Consider the following 10,362-nt stretch of genomic DNA (forward strand, 5'->3'; position numbering starts at 1 on the left):
AGAAGTCTGATGACATTTTTGTGATTTATCTCATTCTCCAATTTGCAGGCGTATATAAGGTTTGATTTAGCTACCTGTCAGTGAAAACACCAACGCCTTTGGTAGAGTATACTGCATTTCTCTTTAACAGAACAAAAGCACCGAGGTAGGCATCCTGGAGTCTTACCTTATGGTGTAGCAGTAACATCAGATTACAGCCCACCCAATGACCTCTTTTTACCTTAATTACCTCTGTCAAGTTTCTCTCTCCAAATACAGTCCTATTCTAGAGCTGAAGATGTCAACACACGAATCGGATGGTGGTGGGATTCCACTGATAACACTCCTTGCGCTCACCCTCCAAATTCCTGCCTGTCTCGAATGCTAAATATATCCACCCATCACAACAGCCTCTGAGGTCTGCTTTCATTCCAGAATCCACTCTAATTTCAAAGCTCATCTACATATCATCTAAATCAAGGACAGATTAGACTTGAGCTATGATTCATCCTGAGGCAAAATTCCTCTCCAGCTGCGAATCTATGAAACCAGACAAGCTATCTGCTTCCAAAATTCACTGCTTAGAAAGGCACAGTTGCAGGATAGACGTTCCCTCTCCAAAAGGGAGAGAATTTGAGAGAAGAAAGGGATGGGGCGTCCCCAGCAAGTCTGGAACCTGGTGTGACAAATTTCGCGTTAACGACGCACCATAATAGACAAAATAAAATGTTCCTAATTTATCATGCAAAGATGAATTTAATTCTCTATAAAATGTGGTATTTATTTTCAGTTTTTGATACATGAGAGACACATATTTACAAATGCCTAAACAATTAAATTACATAAAATTTTCCATACTTTATAAAGAAAGGCCCACTAATTGGGTCATTTTTTTAAAATGTTGTGCTTATCAGAGCACTGATTCTACTTTCTTTTTATTAAAATAGGATTTTGTGGATTATTATAGTATTTTATGGTAATATAACCTCATTATGAAAATTAAAACTAGCTATTTTCAAATCAATGGCAAAAATCTATTTAGATGAGTGTTGTAAATGAGTTTCAGAGTGCTCCTGTTGTGTTTATTTTGTTTGGAGAACTGCACAAACTATGATTCATTTGTCTTGAAGGTGTAATAAGATGAAGTTTGATGTGATATCACTTTGGGTATTTCCATAATTCAGAAAACATAGAACTCTACAATGGGCAGATAAGGACTAATAACAAATAAAGAGAGAAAACTAGAGTAAGATCAAGATTCTTTTATAAATGAAGCCCAAGAAGTGTTTTCAGAATGAGCTCCTCGTCAACATTGTCTGTTTTAAAAATTGGCACATGTCACAGCCAGAATCGTAGCACAAACCTGCTACCTCACCGATCAAACTAACCATATGGCTATTATATAATAGGGAATGTTGGGCATATATTCCTCCTAAAGACAAATTACATATAAATAGACAATGCCAAGGGATTTAAAAGAAGTATCTCAAGAACTTCAATTTTTCTTATTGCTCTAGCCGTGGCTTATAGTCACAACTCTTCTTTGCACCTTCCCTACAGAGAAAACTGAATTTGAACAGACTTCGTTATATGCATGTAGTTAAGATTGATATGTTTACTTGTGCGAGAATAATGTTCTCTAATAACAATCTTTTTAGAAAAACATGGAAAACATTAGTTTTCATGTGATTTGTTTATAAATGTTAAAGAGACAAGAGAGTCTAACCAATATCTTGAATGAGTTCCACTTTGCATATAAGCAAGCTCTGAAAATCAGTTTTCACATTGTTGGCAAAAAATCGCTTACACAATAAAGTTATATTGTCCCAATCATACGATGATGAGTAGCCAAATATTGCATCTAGAAATAAAAATTCAGCTGCTGCCTCAGAAGTGAAATCACATACATTTTTAGTACCTTAATTCGTAATTAGTCTGTTTGAATTGCCATTAAGTGTCTCAATCAAAATACGTTGTATCTCACAGCTCTCTCCACGCAGTTGCAACGGCATCTCTGTTCCACCCCCTTTGATTTCAGCATGGAATATACTGAAGTATAAATCACTTTGGCTGCTTCCCCACAAAGTAATGGATGGTTTATCGCATCAGCCCACACAGGCTTTTCCTCCCTTTTCTCTTTTACTCTTTCCTTTCCTCCTCTCTCACTTTTGCTTTCTCGCTTTCCTTTCCCCATCAGACACGGTCACGGGCTTTTTTCCACCCCCCCCCCCCCCATAAAAAGCTAAATGAGGGGTATGTATAGATGAAAGCTCTTTTTCAATGCTGACTTACAGTTTTCTGTGTTCTTTGTATGAAATGAACTGTTGAGTTATTTTCATCAGAATAACTCTCATGTCATATTTTTAAGGCTCTGAAAAAAAAGTCATTTTAGCCATTCGATCTTTATAGGAAAAGCTGAATTTGAAATCTCATATTTGGTGACGCCTTGATCAATAGTTGGTCACCCTTCAGAACATAAGAACAGGGTACAAAATAGAACCAGTGATGCCACACGATTCATAGTCATAAAATCAGGACTTGGCGTAGTAGCCCCTGAGCTGTGAACAACTCCCTGAGTCTTCTCATGAAATCCTCCTGAGACTTGTCTGCATACGCTGCAGTCAGCTGGGTCCCTCGCCTAGGACAGTAGACAGGAGGCAAAGTTGATCTCCGATACTAGTATTTTGACTTTATTTGTAGGTGTCAACTGGTTTTTCACTTGTCTCCTGGGAAAATTTTCTCTGAAACAAGAGTATCAAGGCTTATGCTGAGCTAGTGGTTGCTGTCATAATGCTATGACCGATAGTAACAGCAGTATCAATCCCTAACTTCTATTTTACGTTAAACATAAACCTATGTTTTTAAGAATTGTGCTGAACGATGCTTCCTTCTTCACTTGTGAAGAAGTTTGTATTGTGCTCATTTTACATCCATGGGGACTGAGAGAGAGAGAGATGCAGTAACTTTCCCCTGGTCTGTAGGCATGTATGGAGCAATTGGACGGCGGAGTTTTAAATAGAGGCTACATTTCGTGGTGGGTATAAACTTAAGTTAAATAGATGTCAGCTTTGGAAGCCAAATGACATAAAAACATGTAAATCCATGTATGGGAGAAAAATACTAAGACTTATAGAACATACAACATTGAAATAATAATATATTGTTCTAAGTCTTTGCAAAATTAGAATGCAAATCAATAGCAACCCAAAGATGCCTAAATTTACACCTGTAAAATCATGCAGTAGCACAGCAGTACATCTGCATTTATTTCTGGAAGGTTTCAGATTGTCTCTCGCGTTAATAACCACTCTTGTCAATTTCTTTCACTATGACAACTGTTCTGGTGTCTATTTTGTTGAATCCACTTAGTGGAAGCACTTCCCATGGCCGAGAAGATCTTATCTTTAATTGAAAACATGCCCAGTCTGCACCCTCTGAGATATGAAAGGGAGCAGGCCAGCCCTCGATCTTCATCTTCTGAGAAATGGGAGGCCCCGGCCCCAGGACCAGCATTCTTTTTGGCCACCTGTAGCCCCTAAAGCTCCACTGCTCAAGTCCTGGGTCTGTCACTTCTTATCACTTGGTGCTCCTTGGACTGGAAGTAATGCCTAGAACCAGGCTAGGAAGCAGCAGGATCCCCTGCTCCGTTTCCATGTTCTTATCTTTCATGTTTCTCAGTTGCAGCCCAGTTCGTGAAATTGGAGTCCTAAAAAAGAAAAGGCTACCAGAAAGGCAGACTTAAATTCACTTTTGGATTTAAGATCACTCAGACCATTTTGCTGTAGAAAATGAACTTTTCTATTTTACACACACAGAGCAAACCGAAACAGAGACCTTTCCCAAAGTTGATCCATAATTGTGGAAGAAAACTATATTTCAACATCAAAATTTATTAGTTTTCTTCCATAAGTTTGGTTGAGCCCATATTATGAGCTAAATGACTTAAAACAGTCATGTGAAAGATTTGTTTCCTAAATAAACTGCGCTTTCAAGCATTGCCAAAAATCATTTCTCGGGGCATAATTCAGTTGATTCTTTGTGTTGGACTGGGTATTGGATTATGGGTGACTCTACTCAAGGCAAATATGGGCAGGCCATGAACTTGATTGTTTCTCGGTCCTTCCAGCTTCTGGAAGCCGCCGGATTCTTTGGCAGAGACAACCTGTCTCTCTGCACTAAAGGGACACATTCCTGTCCTTGGAATCCACTGAGAAACACCAACTAGCATCTAACTGTGTGCAAAATATAAGCATATTCTTCATTCTAATAACATCTGATAACTATATCACATGATGTACCTACATTTGCAACAATCAGAATTTAAAAAAAAAAGTTTTAGGAGATACTGATAATTAACTGCAATCAGGTCACCGTGAAGTGTCAAACAAGGTCATGGGTGGATGATTCCAGAGGAGAAGATGAATCTTACTGACTTAAAATGTACATGCTTTCGGAGGATTACCTAATCTCAGTTTACCTTCCCTTTCTCATCCCACTGATATAGAGGCTGAGGAGTCAGAAAAATCCTGCTTTTTTTTTTAAAAACTTTTTGAGGAGTTCCTGTTGTGGCTCAGCGAAAACAAATCTGACTAGCATCCATGAGGACGCAGGTTCAAACCCTGGCCTCACTCAGTGGGTTAAGGAGCTGGCATTGCCGTGAGCTGTGGTGTAGATTGCAGATGTGGTTCAGATCCTGCATTGCTGGGGCTGTGGTGTAGGCCGGCTGCTGCAGCTCTGATTCAGCCCCTAGCCTGGGAACATCTAGTGCCATGGGTGTGGCTCTAAAAAGATTAAAACAAAAAACCCAAAAACATAAGGATGTTTTGGCCCATCTGATGCCCATAAGGCCCATTTAAAGCCAGTGAGAGGTGCTGGGTACACTGCGAGGCTTCCTGGGAAAGGCTTTTCCTCACAGATGAGGAGATGTGCAATGATTGAGTCCATTTCTCTCTCATACCTTCCTTCCTACTTTGGAGACATTCATTTTATTTTATTTTATTTTTGTCTTTTTAGGGCCACACCCACAGCATATGGAAGTTCCCAGGCTAGAGGTCAAATGGGGGCTACAGCTGCTGGCCTACACCAGAGCCACAGCAACGTGGGACCTGAGCCGTGTCTGCGACCTACACCACAGCTCACGGCCACGCCAGATCCTTAACCCACTGAGCAAGGCCAGGGATTGAGCCTATGTTCTCATGGATCCTCGTCGGGTTCTTAACCTGCTGAACCACAGCAGAAATTTCTGCAAACATTCGTTCTAGAAACTGGTTTCTGGGGCCATGGAAGCTTCCTTGATACCAAGAAGCAGGAAGCCTGGGTCAAGGCCGATGCCGTGGAGGGTCAGAGATGACGGAGAGAAGCTGCCTGAGTCTGAACACGTGCCCCGTGTTTCAACTCTGGGTCACTTTCAGAGGGACGCCATCGATGTGGACAAAAAGATTCCTTCCCTGCAAGCTGAAAGCACTGTCACCTGGGACAGAAACATACCTCTCCACTTAGTCTGCCGTTAAAATCTAAACGAAACTCAATTTTTACCTCTGATGAGTCTGCAGTCTTCAAACCTAACATCTCCAAGTCAGGAGGGCTCCCTGGGGGACAGAGGATTGGGACAAGGTGGTGATCAGAATTTAATGACACTGTTTATCTAAACAATTCAAGGAGCATTAAAAAAAAAGGTCGTGGGCAATATAAACATTTTCCATTCTTCAAACAATGGCATTAAATAAATTGGAGCAAATACTACTGAAATTTTATGTTTTGATAATACCCTTATCAAACAGCTTTTATGCAAAAGAAACATTGGGGCAACACTATACAGTTGGGAGTCTGAATACACACTTGGATGGGAGAGAATGTGATATTTAGGAAAGGTTTACTAAAAAAATCAAAACACAATGATAAGCAATTATTTTTAGACCACTGTTTTGGTTCTTTCCAAGTTTTCTATACTTCATGCTGGTTTTATTAGACGTCTTTAAATAGATAAAGAAAGACTGTGACTCTGCAACCGCATGAATAATTGCATCTAATTTCCATGAGGAAGGTAGAAAACCAAGTAAAATTTTAATTAAATTGCTAATTTTAGGTTTTGTTGGAACTCCAGATTGATGCTGTGGAATATATAGAGTGAAGTGATTCATTTTCTTTCAACTGTGCTGAGGGAGAGACTTATTAACAAGACTTGACGGTTCTAAAAAGGGTGAATATAAAGTACCTTCGGCTAAAATATTTGGTCCTCCGAGCAAGTAGAATGAACCTGGCCTTGTTATTTTTCATAGTCCCTCAGAAGTACCATAACCTCTCTTCGTCTTCCCTGTGTCGTCCTGTCTGAAGACCCAGTTCCATGGAGAGGGGGGAGAGATGGGACATTTTGTGTTTTGTTTTCCCAGAAAGCAAAATAGCTCTGAAAAAAATGTGTGAATTGGGCGTCTTACCTCATCCAGGCAGAAATTACCTCCTTGGTATTCCTTCTGTATCTGTGTGTGTGTTTTCCCCCAATATCCACTATTTCTGGCCAGTCTTGGGAAAAGGGAATAACTGTATTCCAGCCTTGTTTTGTCTTTCCTTTCTGCTGTGAAGGCACAGCCCCTGGGCAGCCGTGGGGCCTGGCGTGGGCAGCGCAGCTCCCACGACCTCCTCCTCTTCAGCTTTACAACATGACCATGGGACGGAGGGCCTTAGGTGCCAGAATCCACCATCCAAGAGCAAGGAAGGGAAAGCTAAGGTCAGGTGGCGCGAAAAACTGAAGCAGGTGTGGAGGGCACCGGTCGAGTCCTCGGCTGTCCATTCCAGGTCCTGACCGCTGTTCTCCGGGGAGGGTGACAGCTGTTCCGCGGGGACTGCTGGCCCCTCTGTGCCCATGAAGCCGTCCAGGGCAGGCCCCGGCCTTTCTCGTTCCCTGCACAGTGTGCCCCTATCCCAGGCCTTCACCAGGCCGCTGCTTGATGGATGCAGCCCCCAGAGCTCGTCACTCCTCGAGATGCCAGTTCCCCAGACCTGCGCCAACCCGGGACTCCTGCCAATAGAGTGAGTTCCTGGGTTTGCCTTCACATCTGTGGTTTAAAACTTTCCTATCAGACACCTCTCTCTTTAAACACACATTTCTTCAGTATGTTTTATAGATGTTCGAATGTACAGTATGCCATAATATGTAGAGTATGAAGGTAGACGGTATGCTTATACCTATTATATAAGCATATTTTATAATCGTCAAATGGACAAAATAGTGTTCCATATGTATTTATACAGTGTATCTTCTATTTATATATAATACATTTTATATGTATAAAATATACAAACATACTGTACATTTGAACATTTTTCTCTCTGAATTTTCCCTTTCTTCCCAGGAAACCCATTCTATTCCAACATTCACCTAAAACATAACCTTTTTTTTTGCATATAACACACCTCCAAAAGTTAGGATGTATTTGCCTATAAAATACAGAGACAAATATATCACAAATCAATTTCAAAAAAAATAATTGCAATTTTTGAGGAGTTCTTAGGAAATAGACGTTCATATGTGATATCAGCCAAGCAAAGCACTTCTCAATGGGAAGTTACTGAGTCAGATTGTGGACCATAGATATAAAAATCTTTTTTTAAAATTTCACACTAAATGTTAAAAGGGTCTTGCAAATAGAAACTGGTAAAGAACAGGGCTGTAAACTGAAAGTAATACCAGGAAAAGAGAGATCACTGTTTAACCACTTAGCACAAATTATACCCCAAGAGGCAAAAAAAACCCAAAAAACAAAACAAAACAAAAAAAACCCAGAAGAATGTGAGTTCAGTTTTAAGAATTAAAGCTATTTTGATTCAATAAATAAAAACAATAAAAAGCCCAATTAATTAAGGAACAAACGGTAGGTCTGTAGTAGTTAGTTGCTGATAAGTGCTCTGCTATGGGCGACAGAAAAGCATGACCTGGTGGAAAAATGGGCGAACGTTGTGAGGAGGTAATTCCGAGAACAATAAATCCACTGGAAAAACACACAGATCTGCTTCATCACAGAAATATGTAATGAAGAAGGAACAGTAGTGAGAAAAAAATATCAAGTTCTTTAGAGTTTGAGTCTCTATAGTCCTGAAATCGTAATGTGGTATGTGAAAATAATTACCCACAAATTAATTTAGAATAATTTGACCTAATTCATTGATTTGTTGATTTAAGAGTAAAGGAAGAAGGAAAAAAGCCATTTTTTGTCGGAGAGAGCAAAAAGGCCCAAATATCTCTCACCTCAAATCACAAGTCTATATTTGAAGATTATTATTTGTCATAACTAATAATCATAATAAAACTGTGGAAATTAAAGGAAACTGTGACGCGAGATGGCTTCGGATGCTTCTGTAAGGTACGTGCTGTGTCCTTTTGTTCTAACAGGCAGTGTTGGTGAAAGACTCGTTGGTTCCTAAATTCACACCACGTCCTGATTCTTAAGACCGCACAGCGCAGGGAACGCCATCCGACTTCTCGGGACAGAACATGATATAAGATAGAGAAGAAGGATGGATATGCATATGTATGACGGGGTCACCATGCCGTACCGCAGAAACTGGTACCACACTGTAAATCAACTATAATTTTTAAAAGGCAGTAAAAAACCCTCTTCTGACACATTTGAGCCCTGATGCAGCCTGGAAGGGGCCGCCTCCTGGCTGCTTGTCATGGAGGAAGAACAAACCTCACTTGTCTAAAGCCCCGGGAGTGAGGACTGCCTCTAGCTGTGGCTACAATCTGTTTCTCCTCACGGTATGTACATATTTGAAAATCTAATACAGACATCCCAAAAGAACAATTACTAAACGCATACTTAATGAAAACAAGATTTGAAAGCCCAATTTTATGTTTAAAAACTCAATTCTTATCATCTCTACATTGCCCAGAAATGTGCCTCTTTTTCACCTTCGCAAGCATCCACTTTCTCTTTTATCCGTTCAGAGATGCATTTACCAGCAGCTAGTGACTTGGCGACACACGCAGTTGTGAAGCTCTGCAGAAGGTTCCCTCACACGGTGAGAAAACGCAGGCCTGAGGAAACTTAAACCTTAAATAAAAGGCATGTGGCCTGCAACAGTTTGCTTTTGTTGGGAAAAAAAATGTATGTTTGAAAAGCAAACAAGGAGTTCCCGCTGTGGCTCAGGGGTAATAAACCTGACTCATCCATGAAGACACAGGTTTGATCCCTGGCCTTGTTCCGTGGGTTAAGGATCCGGTGTTGCCGTGAGCTGCGGTGTAGGTCACAGAGGTGGCTCAGATCTGGTGTGGCTGGGGCTGTGGTGTAGGCCGGCAGCTGCAGCTCTGATTCAGTTCCTAGCCTGAGAACGTCCATATGCCATAGATGCGGCCCTAAAAAGCAAATGGAAAAAAAAGAAAAAGAACAAAGCAAACAAACAAACAAACAAAAACCCTTCCTTTGGCATGATTCTAGCGAAGTATTCCTGGGAGAGCAGAGCGTCTCTCAATAACAGCAACGCCATAGTAATTGGAGGAGGAGTAAAAGCAGATGCCGCAGCGTCCCTGTGGGAGAGAGAATGAGCCTCAGAGCAGCACAGGGAAGTGACTGCATCAAGACCAGATGGGGGCCACCGCGTTCCAGGTCCCCAGTCGTCATTATCATCCTGCTCAGGCAGGACCCAGGGCGGGGACATCCTTCTCCCAGTGCCCGTGGGAGAAGGGCACCTAGTTAACCTGGAGCTGAGCGCTCCGCGCCCCACTGCCACACAGACACACCAGGACAGCTCTTCTCTCCGCCAAGAAAGACGGCAGGGAGTCCCTGAATCTGCTGTTATCACATCAGCGCTCCAAGTTATTCATTAGTTAAGTATCAGCGACGCCACTAATGCAGGTTTTCCTTTGGAGCCACTCTGAAGGCAACGGATCAAGGTGGCTCTTATTTATTGAGCTTTGCGGGGACCCAAGCTGGCAGGCGCTCACAGAGGTTGCAAGAAGTCCCTTCCGAGTTCCTGCTGTGGCTCAGGGGGTTAGGAACCCAACATAGTGTCTTTGAGGATGTGGGTTCAATCCCTGGCCTGCCCTGGTGGGTTACGGATCCAGAATTGCCCCAAGCTGCAGTAGAGGTTGCAGATGTGGCTCAGGATCCAGTGTGGCTGTGGCTGTGGTGTAGGATGGCAACTGCGGCTCCAACACAACCCCTCGCCTGGGAAATTCCGTATGTTGTCAGAGCGGTCCTGAAAAAGAAAAAAAAATGTCACTCAGTCTCTTAGTTCACAGGGCTTCCCACACTTTCTGAAAATTCCATTCTCCTCACTTGCCTTGCTGAAGGGCCATTAAACTGATATTTTTTTGGATCAAATCGGTTTATTTTGGCTGTCTTAAACAGTCCTTGCCCAGTCCATCAGAGAAGCTGTGCAGCCGAC

The 10,362-nt window shown here is 41.8% G+C and overlaps 1 long non-coding RNA gene across 1 annotated transcript; it reads right to left on the reverse strand.

Annotated features, from left to right (window-relative positions):
- Positions 1-712: 712 nt before the first annotated feature.
- LOC146400258 (uncharacterized) lies at positions 713-6,987 on the reverse strand. Its single transcript, XR_014816678.1, has 3 exons — positions 6,414-6,987; positions 5,515-5,567; positions 713-3,700 (listed from the first exon to the last, which is right to left on the reverse strand). It is a non-coding gene; the product is annotated as an uncharacterized LOC146400258 (long non-coding RNA).
- Positions 6,988-10,362: the final 3,375 nt, after the last annotated feature.

The sequence above is a fragment of the Sus scrofa genome, chromosome 9 (assembly GCF_054392235.1).
Source record: "Sus scrofa isolate SSC_HxYL_T2T_F1_AM1 chromosome 9, Sscrofa_HxYL_maternal_Yorkshire_Landrace_v2.0, whole genome shotgun sequence".
Lineage (NCBI taxonomy): Eukaryota > Metazoa > Chordata > Mammalia > Artiodactyla > Suidae > Sus > Sus scrofa.